The sequence below is a fragment of the Carassius gibelio genome, chromosome B23, assembly GCF_023724105.1.
Source record: "Carassius gibelio isolate Cgi1373 ecotype wild population from Czech Republic chromosome B23, carGib1.2-hapl.c, whole genome shotgun sequence".
NCBI classification, from domain to species: domain Eukaryota; kingdom Metazoa; phylum Chordata; class Actinopteri; order Cypriniformes; family Cyprinidae; genus Carassius; species Carassius gibelio.
The window spans coordinates 53,370-73,640 of NC_068418.1; the positions used below are offsets into that span (position 1 = coordinate 53,370).

General features: G+C 37.2%; 1 long non-coding RNA gene across 1 annotated transcript; it reads right to left on the reverse strand.

Annotated features, from left to right (window-relative positions):
* Positions 1–332: 332 nt before the first annotated feature.
* LOC128011081 (uncharacterized) lies at positions 333–19,585 on the reverse strand. The gene is made up of 3 exons (XR_008182464.1): positions 19,343–19,585; positions 11,581–11,657; positions 333–572 (listed from the first exon to the last, which is right to left on the reverse strand). It is a non-coding gene; the product is annotated as an uncharacterized LOC128011081 (long non-coding RNA).
* Positions 19,586–20,271: the final 686 nt, after the last annotated feature.

The window sequence follows — 20,271 nt, forward strand, 5'->3', positions numbered from 1 at the left end:
TAATTTAAGTAACACTTTCACTAATATATAATATGTATATATACACTAACAGTCTTGCAGGATCTTCCTGTCTAAGTGGGCAATTCTTGGCCAGAAATAACAGCAGTTAGAACCAGACGCTATGCTGCAAGGCAAACGTCTGCCTAGACGAGACTATTTGACCTCTATCATATGACAACTTGGAAAGGAAATCCTTAACAACGTTCAATTCAATTGCTGTGTAAAAAATCTTAAGTCAAAAGCTAATCATCTAGTACTGATTGAAGTCATTGGTCATGGGGTTTTCTGTGAATAAGCTCATGTGAAAGGCATTTTCTGCTTCTCACCGGCAGTCACAGCGTGTCCAGAGGTGAGGTCTCCGTTGAAGCCGTTCTCTTTGGTGTAGGGGGCGGCAGAACCAGCGTGGGCACCGCCAGGCTGGCAAGTCCTGTAGGTAGAAGAGAAGCCGTTCTCTCCATGCCCACCTGGGGAGGATGAGCCCTGGGCTCCCGGAGATGACCACTGGGGGCCGCTGTCCTCGGGCTGCCGACCATCTGCCATCTGAACCAGAGGGAAGGGGTCACTCCTTAGTCCTGAATGATCAGAAGAACGCTTAATGTTAACACGCTGACTCAACAGAATGAACACTGGATAAAGTCAAACAACATGCATCATCTACTCATGTAAAAGTGTCAGAGAATGAAGGTATGTTCAGAAAATATAAGACCTATATTAACTAAATACTACACCATACATTTTGTATATATCAGAAGGCAGTGTATAATATATATTAAATATAAAGATATTATAGTATATTATGACCTGATCACATCACGTTCAATTCAGAGAATTTATTATTTAACATATTACATATAGTAAGATTTAGAGATTTATTTTGAGAAATTAATACTTTAAGTCAACAAAGAAAGAATTAAACTGATCAAAATTGACAGTATATCTATATAAAAACATTTGTAATTTTACAAAAGGTTTTGGTTTAAAAACAAACAACTTTGATAATAAAAAGAAATGTTTCTTGGGCACCAAATCAGCAAATTAGAATTATTTCTGAAAGATCATGTGACTGAAGAAATGGCTGCTGAAAATTCAGATTTGCCATCACAGGAATAAATTACATTTTAAAATATGTTAAAATAGAAAAAAGCTATTTTAATCTGTAATGTTATTTCACAATGTGACAGTTTTTACAGTCTTTTGATTATAAAAAATTAGCTTTAATTACCATACCTTACCAACCCCAAACCTTTGAACAGTATATGTAATTATAAACACTTTAATAATGTAATATTGTAATTCTGTGTTATATGTTATATACATACAATATTATTGTGTATAAGCAATGTTATAAAAATATACAACAACAAAAAGTTGTGCAAATAAAAATGCACAAAATTTAGCCATCCTTTCAAATACTGAGTAAAATTTTAAGATGATAAAATATGCTGTTATTCGTTTTCTTTATAACCAGGAATGCTATTTTTCAATTTTTCCATTCCAGCACATTATATGGTATAATCCATTTCCAATTAACCTGTCCCTAAACAACACATAAAAACTAAAACTGGTTATCAACTTCACACGTCAGTCCCTTCCTTCCTACACAGGTGATATGTAAGCTGCAAACAGGACCAGACAACATTGGTAGGTGCCATATATGATTTGAACTACACTGAAAAAACACACTCTGACAGCAGATTCTTTGAAAAAGGACAGCAGCGTGTCAGTGTGAAGTGCACTCTCTTCACATCTTCCTCACCTGTCACAACATATATGAAAAATGAGGGTGAAGGACGGAAGAGCAGCCTGTATTTTGATGATACACTTGACAGAACATGCGTTTCCACTGAATTTGGTGGGTTATAGCAAATGTCACCGTCTCCTGTCTGCTATGCAAGGTACATGGCCATACAATGTATCCACAAAGGGCATATTACCTCCATAAATAAGAAATAAAGAAAGAGAAAGGGAGGGTGAGATGGGCTTGCAGTGTGCCAGCAATTAAAGCAGAATTTTTAAAGTGCAGCAGTAGCTTGTAAATCTTCATTTGTAGTGTCCGAACTCTGCCCTCTACCTCTCGCCCACTCTCTCTCTCTCTCTCTCTCTCTCTCTCTCTCTCAGTGAAGTGGATTTTCAGATGACTTTGGGCCACCAGAGATGTTCATGATATCTTAATTGCTCAGTGGGGTTGTTGAGTGTGTGCTGGTGGAGGGGAGTCTGTCTGTGCTGCTAATGGAGGCTTTGATCAGCCACGACTCACTCCTTCTCTCTGACTGACAGTAACTCCTCGAGGGAGGACGCCTTCCTTTCCTCTCGCTCCCTTTCAATCTCAATCCCTCACTCTGAGTTACTAAGGGTCTTTCTCGAGGCTTTTAGGATTATTGCAACTGGTTGATTATAGGAAAAGTTTCTGCCTGATTGCACAGAGTAACTCCTAAGCAAACCCCTATGATTCCTGGTGGAAGGAAAGGGCTACGTAATCCAAAATTAGGTATTATGTTACTTTCATTTACTGATGTTGCTAAGGCAAGCATCACTTTGCTCATATATGGGGTTACATGGGGATTTGGACAAATCACCAAATCCTAAATATTGCATTTCAGCATGTAAAATACATAAAATCATGTGGTTTGATGAGAAGGGGTGTGATATTACTAAGCGGACCACAGGTTGGGCAAAAATCCACAGACTTACATTGAAGCCATATTAAGTGACAACAATTTGACTTAAAAATAGTAAATAAATATAAAAATATCCTAATTCTGATTCTTACTGGGGTTTTATTTTTGTTAGAATGGGACTTCTTATGTGTTGCATTCAATGCAGAAGCATTTATAGCACCTTCAAGTTATACAGATGTTCTGAATGTACAGAAATGTTGCAGATTAGTGACATTAATTATCAGATGTAAGATATTTATCTTAATTTAACTTGTAAAGTCAGCTGCAATTGCCAAGGGCAATGCCAAAGACTCGAGTGACTCATCCATATCATAACTGTCATATATGCAAAATTTCTAATCGTCTCACAGCAAACTTATCTGCTGAGTGCCCGATACACTGAGATTACAGTATGATATCTTGCTGGGTATCTGTGGTGTCGCAGTCATGACAGAACCCCGCTGAGATCTTGATTAACTGGGGAATCGTGGGAAAGCATAAAACCTAGCACTAAAAATTCAATCTAATGCAGCACTCCCACTGGCACTCAACGCCAAAAGTGTTTCAAATATGTGAAGTTAAAAACTATTCCACAAAGTTTTTAAAAAAATATGAAAATAAAATCCCAAATGTTTAAAAACACGGCTCAAACTGTAAAATATGGCACCAACCAAAAAGAAAAATAAAAGAAAAATTGAAGGATGGACTCTTGACTTGGATTAATAAATTGATTAGCAACCACATAGCAACATGCAATCAACCACAACATGCTAGCATTGAGGACATTACTTTTTTAAACAGGCAAGCTTCAATAGGAAAATAAATAAATAAATAAATAAATAGTACTTTAAATTAAAGCTATTTAATTAGCATTAGTAAACTATTATTTATACAATAGTTATTTATACAAGATGAAATGTTAAACTGCATTAGTACTTTTAGAAATTAGTGAATGCTATCAAAGTATTTGTTTTCATTGTTTTTTTTTTCATGATTAACCTTACTGTAAAGCATTACCAAAATTATTTATTGAATGAAATGAATGAATGAATGAATGAATGAGTGAATACCTGTAATATTGAAATCTATTATTTGTCTTCACTCCCATTGGTAGTACCAAATCATATGCATAAAATCTAAATTTCTCAATTTTCTTCCATCACTGGACACACCCACATCATATCACCAATGGCCACTGCTGGCCATGTCATCTCATATCACCAAATCACACTAAAAATAAATGACTTTGTCACTGCAAATCACTGTATCTGTGAAAGTGTCTCCAAAAGTGACAGAGAGAGACAAGGACATTCACAGCAACTGAAGACCTCTGCTTTAGAGACTTGGTTATTTACTGCAGACTGACAAGGACTCTGTTTTTACTGGGCAATGTCACATTCAGAGAAAGCGTAAACGGGTTACCTCAATGTCACTCTCTCTTTCTCTCTCACCTCGCAGTCTGTACATGATCATGGTCACTTTTAGACCAGCATCAATCATTTAGGCCCACTCACAAATACTCTTTTTTTGTCAATCTCACTGCAACAAGACATAAACTAAGCACATTACAGTACCAGCATCAGTGAAATTTCTATCTGAAAAACAGCACACTCTGGTGGACAGAAATGGCAGTAACACTCAATAGGAGGCGTTTGAATAGAGACACTGGAGCGACAGCAGGTGTGATACACTGGGCACGGAAACCAAGTCTGAGTGCCAGGCTTCTGATGATTTTGATCTTGAGAACGTATGCTGGGCACTGTGAAAGTACCAGGCATTAGGCCATCCAACAAATCCGACCTACCAGCAAAGATGCAGAAGACAGGTCCAGAGTATTGCTCCCCAAACAACTGTGATGACTTACTAGAGCCAAAGACTAGGAGCGAATGGAGCACTTGTAAAAAATGAATGGGAGAAACCTTTCAACTCAGAAAAACATTTATATCTATGCATTTAGCAGATTTTTTTTATCCAAAGCAACTTCCAATAGATGAGCATAAGCAATCTGTCACAGAGCCAACAATATTCACATTATATAGTGTCAGTTCTATTATAAAGTTAGATTAGGAAACAAAATAGAGCAGAGTAAAAAAAAAAAATTAGGAAACAATGCACAGCCTTTTAGCCCAAGCACCAATCATATTATAGTTAAAGACATTTTCTTGTGGCTCTAGTAACATTTTTGAATTGACAAAATCCAGAAACAAGATAGCATTTTAGCACTTCCTGTTCTATCATCATGAAGTCAACAAGTTTTTTTTTTATATTTTGCTTAAGTGCTAAAAGGTTTGTGGTTAAAATAAGCACAAAGTAGTCTCACATTTTATTCCACTTGTGTTCATTTGTGAAGACTGTCATGATGAACAAACGAGCTCACTTTATGAAAAATTCTGTTGGGTTTTTGTCGAGGGGACCAGGGACCATGACTTCTTCTGAGTTGGCTTACAAAAATACATCATCACTGCAGAATTCTATTGGTAGGACTGACCTGAAATGATTTCAGCTTTAGAAGCAAAATACATAATATTTTAGTCCGATTTTATTACCAATTTGATGTTTAGCCAACAGTTTTGGAGAGATTTCAGCCTTTCCCCATACAAACAGATAGGAGCTATACTTCTATAACCAATACCTAGACAAAAAGAAGCTGCCCAGGGCGTTTCCAAAATGCACACGATAGAACTGATTTACATTAAGTGATTTTGCCAAAGCTAACAAAAATTTACATAACTCAGACAACTGAGCTGCATCTGATTCCACAATTTAGATCAAACTAAAGCCATGTGTCATAAGTTTTTTTCTCCACAAATCCATTATAAATCCACAAAAACTGAGCTGGAATAGTGGAAACAGCATCACAAGCATCTGTTTATGACTCTCCGCGTATTTGAATTTACTCTCAGCTGTCGCAGCACTGCAGGGCCACTTCCTGTACAAGCAAAGAGAGATGGATGGATTGCTGATGAAGTGGACGTCATTGAAAAGACAGCCACATCACTTTCTAATGCGTGGAAGTGGACTTCTGCAGAAAGCTGTTACACTGTCCTCCGACAACCCCCAAACTAAGTGTTACTTCTAAACTTAGAACAAAAACATGAGAATATCAAAAACCTGCACTTAGCTTTTCAGTATGAATTCAGACTAACTTTTTAAATGTTGCGCCAATCTACAAATGCTTTTTAGCAACCGCGTACAAATTAAATCAACTACTTTACCAAATACCTCATGGGGTAAATTTTGACTCTTGAGCAAACTTAAAAAAAGAACATTAATACATTTGAATCTAAATTATTCATATAATTCACTGATCCAGTGTCACAGTAAATAAAGAGAAGCCCAACGTGTAGTTTATAATCTGCCTGTAACTGATGCCATGCCAAAATTGAACCCCATGCCCCCCATGTAGACCCAGCTGTGATTGGTGGATGAATTGTGGCACTTAGCATGCTCTAATTGGCTGACAGAGGATGGCAGTCAGACGAGGCATTTCTTTCAACCCAGATGGAAGTGACAGCTCTGACCTTCTTTTTTTCCCAGAAAAAGAAGCAGGAAAAAAATCTCCAACTGTCCTTGGGTGAACCAGAGCCAGTTGGCAGACATCTAGGCCCCTGGCACTCATACGTCCCTGAGCAGACAGTGTGATATGTGCACCCTATCCAAACCCTGCAACCTTTAGGGTATCTGTGAAGCTGTGAAGTCAAAGCCCCAAACTGTTTTGGTAGGGATTTTGTTCATGCTGTCAGAACTCCCTACTGGGGATGGCATTAAATTGTCCCAGAAGAAGATGAACATTTGCATTGACATTCAAAGACTTTAACTATTCTATTCCAAAAAGTTCAAAATAACTCGTGATAGATCCTAAATTTGAATAGGCGCACCGCCGAAGCTGGGATTAATCCTTGGAATGTGGCACATACTGACAGTAAACACTATTTGAATAAATGAAAAAAGAAACTGCATCTGGATGAACATTAAATCCGAACCCACACGACAGTAGAAATCCTCACTTAAACCCTTGTTTAAACCCTTTTATACAAAATTTCAAAGCTATTCAAGTGCATGACAAATATGCAAGCAAAAAATATGCAGTAGAATTCATATGGAAATACATAGAGAGTGTATTCACTAATTCTGACATTGCTAAAAATAAAGGTTCTTTAATGGTGTTGGTGGTTCCATGAAGAATTTTAACATCAATGGAATCTTTCCATTGCATAAAAAGTATGCACTTCTATAATAATAAAAATAATTCTTCAGAATATTAGAACGTTCTGTAAAACCTACACTTCATGACTTATGACTTTGGACAGTTTACAATTCACAGAAAATCACAAAGTGTATGACTGATTCTAGTTAGAGAATATCAATCATGCTTGATACTTTGAGCTGATGAGCTGAAAAGCTGATTTTAGAACACATATTGTTCTCATTTGTCATGTGTCTCCTACAAATAAGTCACACAGAAGTTGAAGAATCTGTTTATGTGTGATCCCTATTCATTTAGTGTGTGATAGCCAATTTACTGTGCAACCATTTACAAAATCATGCATGATGGCTAGTGTTTTAAAATAAAATATAATATGTTGCAGAAAAAAAGGTTTAATTTAAAGGTTTGTTATAAAACTCAAAATTGTTCTTCTATTACTGCAATCCTCCCCTTTGTGTAGGACCATTTTTCTGCTGACAAAATGTTTGAAAGTGATTAAAATGGACAAATTCAGAACAATAAACCTAAAAAACAAATAGATTACCTTCAGGAATACAATACTTGTCACTGGGACAGGACATTACCCTTAGGGGGAAGTCGTGGCCTAGTGGTTAGAGAGTATGACTCCTACCCTTAAGGTTGTGGGTTTGAGTCTTGGACTGTTAATACAACAACTGACCCAGACACCAATATAGTGTTGGCCCAGATCCGGCCCACATCTGGGCCACGTGAAATCTATTCGGGCCGGATCTGGGCTGACACTGCTTGCTGTCTGGGAAGGTGCCCTTGAGCAATGCACTTAACCCCCAACTGCACCCCGGCACAGCATAAATGGCTGCACACTGCTCAGAGTGTGTGTTTACTGCTGTGATTGTGCATTTTGGATGGGTTAAATGCAGTGCATGAATTTTGAGAATTCTGAGTACAGCCAACATACTTGGCTGAATGTCATGTCACTTAAATGGTACTAAAAAGTAACCATAAAAGGATTGTTTACCTGAAAATAAATATTCTGGCATCATTTATTCACCATCATGTCATTTCAATTGTATATGGTAGGTTTTTTTTTCTGTTTTTTGCATTTTTGTTTTTTACAATAAAAGTCAATGGGGTCCAAAACAACAATGAGCACACTGTGTGCAAAAGAAAGTGATGGTGAACAAATGATGACAAAATTAAAAATTTGAATATGCATCCTTTAGAAGTAGATAAATGTATACCTTTGCAGGGTGATGTCAGTGCTGTCGGACCTTAAAAGTCTTTTTTGCACATCACCAATGCAAAAAGTCAAACTGTCAGCCAGATTGCATGCATTGCTACTAATGCATGGGATTGTGCCACATCCAAATCAAGTGGTTAAAAACTCTCAGCTTGCCAAGACAAGCACTGAAGAACTTTTACACACAGAACGTAATCTACATCAATTATATGCTGGCAGTTCCTTCTAGCTGCAGGTTAAATAGGTACTATCCTTCATTCCGTCCCCCACTCTTCCTCTCTCCGTACGGAAACCTAGCTCACACCACTGCAGCTGCATTGCAGAGCTCTCAGCTCACACATGCACACTCCAAAAGGGAGACAGAACAGCAACTGGACTATGTTAGACATGGACTGAGAACTGCACAGTGCTGCAAAACGAGGACACTGATGCAGGTTTTTATAGGTCTTTTTATTTGCTACAGGAAGAGGTGAACATAAACCTGTGGGTTTTATTTATATAAAGAGGCTGTCTTTCAGCCAAAGAGGAGTGGGCAGCATAAAGAGTGATACACCATGTTCCATTGAAACACAGCTAAAGAACCGTTTCATCTTGAATTATTTACCCCACCTGTTACAGTATCTGTGAGTAATTCAATCTACCAAACTGGACATTCAATATCCTGTCAAACTTTTCTTGTGTTTCTCCACTGTGTGGAGAAGGTTCACCCACAGTGTCAGTGTCCTTTAGGTCCCAGTTTTTGGAAAATTGGCATCTTTTCTCAAAGACTATATAGTAAATCATCGATTTTTGGTTTGATTCATCCTGAACTTCATTGTAAAATGAAAAGATATAAAAGTATTGAACACAAACTTTTTTGTGTGTTTGATTGATTGTTTCAGCTGATGTCATATAGACCATGCAGGTGGGAAAAATTATTATCCAATAGCCAATCAGCATATTTGGGGTTATTTTAGAGTACTCTTGTTAATGCTCCTATTCTTAAATCTTGCCATTAAGTACACACTAATGGAATGCTGATTAATGTAAACAGTATAAGTTGCATCAACAATAGCAACCAGTCAAATTGAAAAAGAGATTAAAAGAAGAAGTCCAACTGAGATATCATTTATCTAGTGAAAACATTTTTCACTCAAAACATTTCAAAAGTGTGTGTATCACCTGCTGTCACTGTTTTGGGACCTTCACAATCCACTGTATACTCTGGCGGCAAAATTTTGTTAAGGAAATCCCACTTTTCACAATCCAATAAACACCTCCTTAGTCCCACTTGGAAATACGTCACATTACAAAAGTGAAAATGGGTTATGAATGTCATTTCATGTCTTCCTTGAGGATCCTAATGGGATAGCCAAACAACTAGAATCCTTTTTAATCTTAAAGTCCCCTTTCCACTTTATTTGTACAGACATTTGTACAGAATTAGCAGATGTTTAAAGGATCCTTTATGATTCTTTGAATGCTTCAGGATAATCCCATTCGAATCCTGGACATTAATTTGGGATTTTTTAAATAACAGTAAACATCACTCATCTATTACTTGCATAAGACTCATCACAGGAGAGTGTCAAGTGTCTTATTATTTTGTTTTCCCTCTGGGAAAACTTTCCTAGTTTTAAAATTTAAAAATATTATTGTTTGCTGAGGGAGCTAGTAGTAGTTGAAAAATTCACAGTGGGATTATTCGAATCTGCGATACGAATCATACTGCTATTTTACACATGCAATTACAGCCCGCAGGATAGATTACACATCTGCTGTGAAACCTGTTAAAAACAAGCTTGCATAAGTGTGGTCGTGACACGTGTACTGCTCTGCACTGCCTACGGTCTTGATATGGATGCTGGTGCGGTGGCGAGGGTTAGACACTAGCGAAAACAGAGAAAGGAAGACAGAGTTTAATTAAATTGTGTTGTGTACAGATGCCAAATTAGTTTCAAATCTTCATTCACACAGCATGATACAATCACTGGAATATCCTCTAATGTGTGACTCATGGCTGACTCATAAAACAAAAACTGATGGCTAAATCCAAAATATTACAAGATTAGCGTGTTGCTAATCTTTTTTTATTGCCGAAGATTTGTCACATGCATTCCGTAAATGAGCATGCGCGTATTTAAACATGTAAATACTTAGACACATATGTGTAAACATCTATAAAACCAACAGCTGTGTGTGTTTTAGTCACTGAGGGAGAAAAAAATGACAGGAATCTCATCTCTTTCACACGTCTCTGTGTGGGTGTCCGCACATGTGAACATCGACCCGCCAAGCCACGTCCTACCCATCAACACGAACATGTAAACATTCATTAGACCGATCGGAACAGCCTTCGCCTTTTTCCATCTCTCAGAGGGCCCGATGTGCATTCAAAAACAGGGAGAGGAAGGCTAATGAAAAGCTCTTCTGCTGCAGCTTTGCTTGAAAATAGAAGCAGAGAGAAAAGCAAAGCACTGGTTATTAACTGGCTTTTGTTTTGGTATTTCGCGGGTGTGCGTCACGCTCATCAGCAGCTTGAAGGGCTCTCTGCCTCCTGCTCAACCCACTCACAGCTCCTGTGTGCTGGAGACTTAAAACATTCAATACACCTCAATCTGCTACTGTAACTACAGAAACTATTACATTTTAGGGTTACAAGGTTTTTGGATGTAGATCTGAGGCAGTTTTGTGAAGCCAGACGTTTGATAATCACAGTCTGCTCCACATTGCAGCCATCAGCTTAAAAAAATATTCCAGGTTAAGTACAATCAACAATATTTGTGGCATGATGTTGACTACCTGAAAATAAAAAAATAAAAATCACTTCGTGCCCAGTGAGGAAATGAAATGTCTGTGAATAGGGCCCATATTCAGACTTAAAATAAAAAAATTTGAAGCTTTTGATTTTTTTTTACAGTGGTTTTAGGGTTTTTGAGGTTGACAATGGTCATGGCAAAGAAGTTGTAAAATTGGAGATAGCTTTACAAGAAAAAGGTTAATATGTATATATTCATGCTGTTTATGTCTTGTGGCTATGCTGTTATTATGAACAAGCTAAAACTGTCAAATGTTGCTTTTGTTCAATGAAAACAAAAAACTTGAATATATATGTATATATCAGTTTTTCAGGGCTGGTTCACACTGATCCAACAAACACAGAATTAATGCAGTGCAAACTAGACGTCAGACAGGATATAGCCATCTAAACTAACATCTAAAGCTACCAATCACACTTTGTTTTCTTTTACATGACATTTAAGGGCAAAATAATTTGAAATCAGATACAACACTGTAGCAGCCTGGGAACTTATACACACAAGACTGTTTCGCAGTGGACTGATAAAATCCTGTGCACCCTGACTTATGGGGCCCTATCCAAAAAGGCAAACTGGAATGAATCAAAGATCAGAGGTGGTTCATGTGGCATTTATGCCACATTTTAATGTAAGAGGAGCTGTAATAACGTCTGTTGTGATTGGTCATGCTAGAGATGTACTGCAGGGATAGGCTGGTACCTGTCTAAGTGGTGGTACTTCAGTGACGATTGGTGCTGGCTTAAGGGTGCTGTGGAGTCTCTCAGCGGGACAAGCACCTGCAAACAGATCAGATCAAAGAAACACTTCTGTTAGCTTCCAATATATACATAATAATTAAAGCTGTTCCTGATGAAAAAACTATCTGTGTAAATGTGCAAGGAAGAACACATGGGAGTATGTGTTACTAACACACAGAATGAGCTCATTAGCTCTTTAATGAGATCACAACCTAGTCAATCAGCATTCAACTGTGTATGACACACACACACACACCTGGACAAACCACAGAGACAAGCCTTCATTGCGGGACACTCATTAGTGTTCAATGGTACACCTACAGAATACAAAACAACATAATTCCCTTGCTTTGGCTACACAGCCAGTACGTCCATCATAGGCATTCTATTGAAATGAATGCTTATCACACTTGAATTTTCAGCTCCAGTTTTCATTGTCACATGATACTTCCATGATAATTTTCCTCTTTTCTTATTATCAGTGTTGAAAATGTACTGTTTTATAAAATTCTTACTAATAGTTAATAAAAAAATATCTGTTATTTTAACTAATATTAAAATATTTTACCAGTCGCGTTTAAGTTTCCATCATGAAAACTGTCAGAAGGTCTAGAGTTTCATGACAGAACTATTAATTGAATATGCTGCCTTTGTAGAAAATTGCTTTTATAAAACATAAACAGTTCAATATGTTTTGAAACAGCATTTATCTTTTTCACACACTCCATGGCCATAAAGAATGCCTGACATAGATTTTCTTTGCATCATTCTGGCCATACACAAGTCTCTGGTGGAGGCACAAGAGAACATCTCCACAGGCCTGAACTAAATAAAGAGCTCCAGTTATCAGCGTATGACAGCGGCTCTGACACAAGAGTCACCTCTGCTTAACTCCATTCACAGCTGCTTCAACATGTCTTTATTATGGAGCATAATGAACTGCAGCTTTGGCTCCGGATAAACCTGTACAACTCCATTTTCCCATTGGCTTTTGAGACTGTGTGAGTGACAGAGTTATAAAGAGTGTCTACAGTAACAACTAGCCTAGAAAAGCTTGAAGAGAAAAGATGGATATACAGTACTAACCAGTGTACTGGTGTCCATTTACCCTATAAAACAGCACTACAATGGTGCAAGGGTTGCATGGATGAAAGATACATTTTAGGAGTTATGCATGGACTGTTTTAAGTTGAAAAGTGGCCTTTTTAAGGTGAAACACTGTAAAAATTCATTTTCACTTTACAAGACAGTAATTGATGGACAGGAGACCTGATTATTTTTCATCAGTTGTTTGGACTCTCATTCTGATGGCACCCATTCACTGCAGATGATCCATTAGTGAGCAAGTGACATAATGCTAAATTTCTCCAAATCTGTCCCGATGAAGAAACAAACTCATCTACTTGGATGACTTGAGGATGAGTACAGTCTCAACAAATTAAAATTTTTGGGTGAACTATTCTTTTAAAATTGTACGCTAATTTTAAATAAAAATCAACCATTTGAAATGCAACAAGTGAATTTTTTCATGATATGCATTACATTTAACAATGTCATTAATGCAATTTAGTGTTAAATAATATTAATGCTGGGAAAAGCATGTAAAAATGTTTAATAACTTAGCAAAATATATTACTGTACCCCTATTTTTTCCATCTATCTACAGTATGTTTCCTGTTCTGGTGGGTTAGAGCAACAGAGTTCTGACTTTCTGCTTGCGCTTCAGGGGATATGAGGTGGAAAATGCCGCGTTTTCCTCTCTGCCACCAGATAATATGCAGACGCTCAACACAGTGACTCACACTGTATGAGCATGAGTGCCGTTCGTGGCATGTTCACACCGAGAACTCCAATGAGACAGAGTAATTTCACCCTCACAGGCACAGGACAGCGAGCAGGAGGAGGGTGGAAAAGATCTGCGTTAACCGCAGGCTCTGGTGTGGCCATCATGCTTTCTTTTCAGGATGTTTTTATGTGATTTTCAGAACAAGCCATGTCTAAATTAGCCCTGTGCCTCCCTTGACTAAACTTAGTGACTACACAACCCAAAAAGAGAAAGACAGAGAGAAAAAAAGAACTGCATTAACTTGGAGAAACTCCAAATTAACCACATCGTTCAAAAACCTGAAAAAGGCAGAAGCCAGAGTGAAAAAAAATAGACACATGACAGCAGAGCTGCTTTATGGATGAATGTTCAGAGCAGATCTGAATGTTTAAAGCAGGAAGACTGGCAGATGGCATAAATATGCTTCTGCTGAACTGCTATCTCACCCCGTGAACGCCACACATCCAACAGACGTTCTTTATGCACTCCAGAACATGCGTTTCATATGTTCTCTCTTACTGCTCTTCAGCTTTATTTGTCAGACGTGAGTTGGCGGATTGGATTCCATGAAACCATAATAGTTTAGTCAAAAATGGCATTATAGAAGAGTGAAGTCTCTGAAGACACCTAACAGCTTTGAGATTATAACTTCCTGATCTAGGGCTCATCGGCTTGTTGTCTTCCTGACTGAGAGACTGAGAGGAACATGTTCAGAGAAAATGTCTAGAAACAAAAATCAAACCTGAGTGGGCATCCCTCCATTATTCGCTCACATTTATAATTCAGTTCAGCTCCTGCTAGGAGAAAACACTTCCAGCAAATACCTGGTGCATTTTCAAATTTATTTATGGCGTAAAATCCAGTTTAAAAACATCTTCTAAATCATCTCAGTAATCAAAAAGTGCCTTGCACATCTCCAGTCCATCAGTTAACGTCTTGTGAAGCGAAAAGTCGTGCGTAAGAAACAAATCCATCATTAAAATGTTTTTAACATAAAGCTGTTGCTTCCAGCTATAATATGAGTCTTCTATCCATAATATTGCTTTCTTCAATCAAAAAGTTATACCTTTTCCACTTGGGAAAGTATTATTAAGGATTATGGTGTTTTGGGTGGAAGTGAAAACCTGTTGTTGCATTATGATGCATTTGTTTCTTACAAACTTGAACTTTTTCACTTCACTTTAATGGACTGGAGTCATGTGAATTACTTGATGGCACCCATTCTCTGCAAAGGATCCACTGGAGAGCAAGTGATGTAATGCAAAATTTCTCCAAATCCATTCTGATGTGGAAACAAACTCATTTACATCTTTATTCTCTTCCAAAACTATTCCAAACTATTCTTTGAAGAGGAAGATTTTTTATTTTCATGTTGACTTTAAAGAACTCTATCCTGACATCCAATGACCACTACTACAGAGCCTAGGGCAGTCACAGAGATAGGTGTGATTCTTCAGGACAACTATTTTTAGTGACATCGGTGAGATAGTGGGGACATTTTTTGCATGCCATCCTGCAAGCTTACAGCATTAATACCGTTTTTGCTTTCTTCTTTTTGAGCCAAACCATGTAAGGACACCCATTAAAATGAACTTTAAAATACCTCACTGCATCAGGAAATTGCAATCATAATAAAGATAGCACTAAACCAATATTAAACAGCTTTATTATTTTTCTCAAAGTCAGTCATCTTATTTCACCCTTTTGTAAAGATACCAATAAAAGATGATCTCATTTGATGTACTTTGGATTTATCTTTCATTAAATTGTAATATTATCTGAGCTATGAGCTTTCCTAATATTTAAATGATGAGATTGTCAAGATGCCTGTCTCTGCCTGGAAGATGAAGGCTTGGTAATAAACCCGGAGACAGTTTTCATCTATTAAAGAATAATTATTTGCTAACAAGCGAGGGATAATAAACAAATTTCTGTGTAGAGTTGTTGATAAATCAAGAAAACGTGGGATTGAGGTCTAAAGAGGCAGATTTCCAACAAAATATGATTTAAATGGACAAAGTACAGTTTATCAGGATTTTTTTTATTTATTTTAGTTTTACCTTTAACATTTTAAATCAATATAAAGAGGTGAGATGAGAGACAAAACTTCTCAGTTGGTCTGAAAGAAAATTCTCATTCTGTTTCTCCAATTCATGGATTTAACAACAAAATTAAAAATAAAAATTGACTTTTCTGTTTTCTGTTATTTTGCATAATCCATATTACCTTAAAAGGCAAAATGCAGTAACTACACATTGTCAAAACTGACAAATATCATAAATTATACATATGTATATAATGTTCTACAGAAGAAAAAAAATACAGTTACACATTCTCGCAATTTGAGCAGTCACAAAGTCAAGCAGCTGAGGTTTTATATTCAAGTATGGAATGTAAGTATGGGAATGACCTGAAACTGTTCACACTATAATTTCATGGAATGCACTGAATAACTAAGCATGATCACATTGCAGAACCTGGAGTTCACTGAGTTCCTGACATGAGCGGTAGCTGTGACTGTAGTATCCACTATGTCTAATGGAGCATCAGTCTCTCCCATGCAGCAGGTTGAGAACCATGCCCTCCCTGTCTGTCTTTTTTGCCCCTGCCAGACAGAGAAGAAGGGGGTGACCAATCCCCCCCCCCCCCCCCTTGGGCATTACATCATTGCTTTCCCTGCTGCAGTGCCTCCCAATGAAAGAGTCTGTGTGCTTGCCAAGTAAACAATTCTGTCTCTTCACATGCTTCTTTCGCATTGAGAAGCATTTTAATATATCATAACTGACACATGGCATGACACAGCAACAAAAAAACATGCAGCCATTAGTTAATGTCTGGCATCTTGCAGAAACTCTAAATACTTTTTTTCCACATAAAGCAAGCATGTTTAAAGGGATAATTCACCCCCCAAAAATGAAAAATCTGTCATCATTTACTCAATGCACAAACAAAGCACATGCACTTCTTTCTTCACATGACTATGGGTCCAATGTCTGTTCTGCAGTAAATTACTTAGAATGTCTCAGTGTCTAACAACTCTTTGCGCCAATGTTTTTCTTAAACAAATTCTGCCAGTTACTTTTCTCTGAAGAAATTATTAATTATTAACATTATGCATTGAAAAATGGAATTGTAAAGGAATTGTAAATGTAATTCCAGCCACTGATGGCAGTCAGCTTTCTGCCATTACAGCACTGCAGGAGAGGAGACAGACAGCAGACGGAAGGCTCCTCCTGTGCTTCACTGGCCTTCTGGCATGATGCATGAAGACTACAGTCACCTGTATCGTGACCTTGTTCAGCACAGACACAGCGGGGTGCTGAGGGACATGGATAAATGGATGAGAAAAGGTCACGTTGCATATGACACATGCTTTTTGTCATGACAAAAAGATTAGTAAAGGGGTGGGCAAAGAAAAAAAAGATGGAGTTCAACAACAATATAAACCAAGAACTCTCTGGTCAATATCTCTTCCTCAAAAATGGTCTCTTGTGAGATTCTGAGATCAGTCAGTCGTCCAGTACAACTACAGAGTGATTACTGCAACTCATAGAGTTTGGCGGCATAACAATATATAATGTGCAATGGCTGGATGTGCAAAAAGCACCATAAATGCAGTTCATACAAGTTTTGAACTATATTTCAAGTCCAAACCAATATTAAATGTCAGTCTATTTCTAAGATAAAGCCAAGTTGTTGTTTTTTACTGATAATCTTCTCCTGTGCTACAGCATAAGAACAGCTCTGAAATGAAATTATTATTGGCATTCAACATATCTCATTTGAACAAATTCAGTTGTATATGCACGAATATGCTAACGAAAATATATGTTTACTGCAATTCTTCAACGGGGAGTTTTGTTTTACAAATATTGTGTATGTCTAAACTCAATAAAAATCGTTTCAACACCAACACCTGCTATTACTCATGAGGAAAAAAAAAACGAATTGCACCGTTAAATGTAAAATCTGTTTGTGCCACCTTTAGCAGCGAGAAATGCAAACAACCTTTTTTTCTAATAACTACAGATCAGTCTTTATATAGCCTACATAAGGAATAATTGATTTCTATTAATTCCATGGCCCAGAATCAATTATTCCACTTATACTATGGTTACCACACCTCAAGACATTGATCAAATGATATATTTAAAGGGATTTGTCTGGTTTTTGTACTTAAATCGCTATTGTGAGTAGGATTATTTCCTCTGCATTTCATCCAGTGCCTCTTTTGCTAGTACCAAAATGTCATTTTAAAGCTTGTAATGGAGGCTTGAGCCGTTGATAGCATTCTAATGCAGTTATTAATGAAGTTATTAGAAAGAGAGCAAGAGAGACAGATATACTTAGAGAAAGAGAAAGAAAGAGACAGAGAGAGAGAGAGAACTTGTGTGAATTAGGCTACCTCTGTGAGTCCCTCAACAGTGTTCTGTAGCAGCGTCTCTAAACCTCACTAAACATTAATACCTCACTAGTGAGAAATGTCATGTGTAGCCTTTAAAGTTGCTACACTATATAGGCTAACTGATTAAATCATCTGGGCAGTGCTGACAACACCTTTTTGTGCAAACTGTGTGACCATTTTTACAGTTAACTATGCGAAGTGATATGGACCTGTAATGCGGTCAAGAGAGCTGCCTGGAACTATGTTCGCCGTGTGTGTCCCTGAAAATAATTGCACACCTCAGAAAATTTTTACCCCCCCCCCCCCCCCCCCCATATTTGTTCTTGCTCTTTTTATAGTTTCCCTTTTATTATTACTCTGAAGCAATTGTGATAAAAGTGTAAGCGCTTAGGAAAACTGCATTTCTTGTGTTGAGTGTATGATTAATCGAACAGTTGTCCATTTAGAGCCAATTGAAAATATAGCATGTTCATTTGATAGGATGACAAATTACATATTTTGTTCGTTGGGTTTGGACAAATGGTACATAAAAGTTTGTGATTTTTGTAAAAAAAAAAAAAAAATTGTCAGATATTTTAAAGTATTGGTTGGTTGTATTAACTTTTATAAAAACATAATAAATAATAATATAAAAAATTATAATAATAAAAACACTGCATTAATGCGTGATAAAATAATTGTTGAAATTAATTAATTAATGCTTTAGCGTGATAATAACACATTAATGTGCCCATTTATTTATACATTTATTTATTGAATTAATTGAAAGAATTTAAATAAAAAAGAAACATATACATATATATTAACAAACTACAGCATATTAAGTATATTTTTTTCATACATATATATATATATATATATATATATATATATATATATATATATATATAATATATATATATATATATATACAGTAACTATGATATAAAATTGCTCATGCTGTGATTTATCACCCAACCCTGGTGACCTACACCATCATTAAATCACTGCCACCATCACCGTTATGTATCTGGACAGTCTGGTGATGCTAATGGCAGGTGTCTAGACAGGCAACATCACGTCACCCTGAATCCAGCTAGCATGTTATCCCGCCCGGCACACACACAAAATTACATGACACACATCTGCTTCAATATATATAACATATAGAGCTATGAGAGCATAACTATACTTAACAGGTACAGAGATGCTCAAAACCTGCAGAAAAAAATGCACAGACAATAGACACATAATCAATGAAGTGATAATTCACAAAATAATTTAAAAAAACTGATAGTAGCTAGAAAGAAAAAGAAGGAAATGTAAAGATACAAGGGGCTGTTAGGAGAAATCAGAATGCCGGTCCTGCCCGTATCAGCCTGTCAGATTCTCACACACCTTATGTGCCAGAGCGTATCACACAATGACGCAGCATCTCTGCGGCACGGCGAGCAGGCAGGCAGAGAACAGGAGAGAGACAGAAAGAAAAGCCAGAAAAAAGGATAAATAGCCTACCTGATGAGATCTGCGTTTAGGATCCTGTTCTTTAGTGTGTAGCACAGAGGAAGAGGGAGAAACACAGATGAACCTGGAGAGAGAGAGAGAAGAGGAAAGAAATGTGGCAGGTGAGCTCAAGGTGTCCTCAGAGTTCCCTCGTTTCGGTCACGTGACCTCGACAGCTACAATACACGTTCCTCGTCAATGGCCAGAGATGCACATGTGTGAGTTTAGTATGCGCTGTTCATACTGCCGCCTTCCAGCAAGTGGGAGTGTTGTATGAGCGAGGGGTAAGGCTGTGTGTGTGTGAGAGAGAGAGAGAGAGAGAGAGAGTGGGAGTGTGTGTGTGACTGAGATGGTAATATAATTAACAGGCTGATAGACTGTAAGCAAGAGCAGAAGTAATAAATGTATGAATCAGTGAGTGAGCAGAATGTTCCAGAAAAAAAGCGCAGATGCTCTTAAGTTACAATGTGCAAAAAAACAAAACAAAGAATGACATTGCACAAAGGCAATGAAAGCTTTTTCTACAATATTTTAACATTTAAAGATAATGATAGTTTCCAAACAGGTTTTCCCAAACACTCCTACTGCACACTCCACTGTCTTCAATCAGATATTGTCCACACAAACACAAAGCCCCTCCCCAAACTCACACCATTGGTCGAGTAGCTGAACATCAAATGTCAAAAGCTCCTTTTAAGGCAATTAAGTCCACTTTATAACCATTTTTTAAACATCCTGGGATGATTCTAGTCGTGCAGGTACAGCTCTTTGACTATGCATTTTTTCATGTTTGAAATCGTTTCAAAGATCAGTATTCAGCGTTTTGTTTAAAACAAAACATTATTTATACATCTGTATCTGCAGGTAAATGCATCCATGTCCCATCTGAGATACATTAAACTGTGTAAATATATCTAAATGCTATTTCAGATCAGATATTG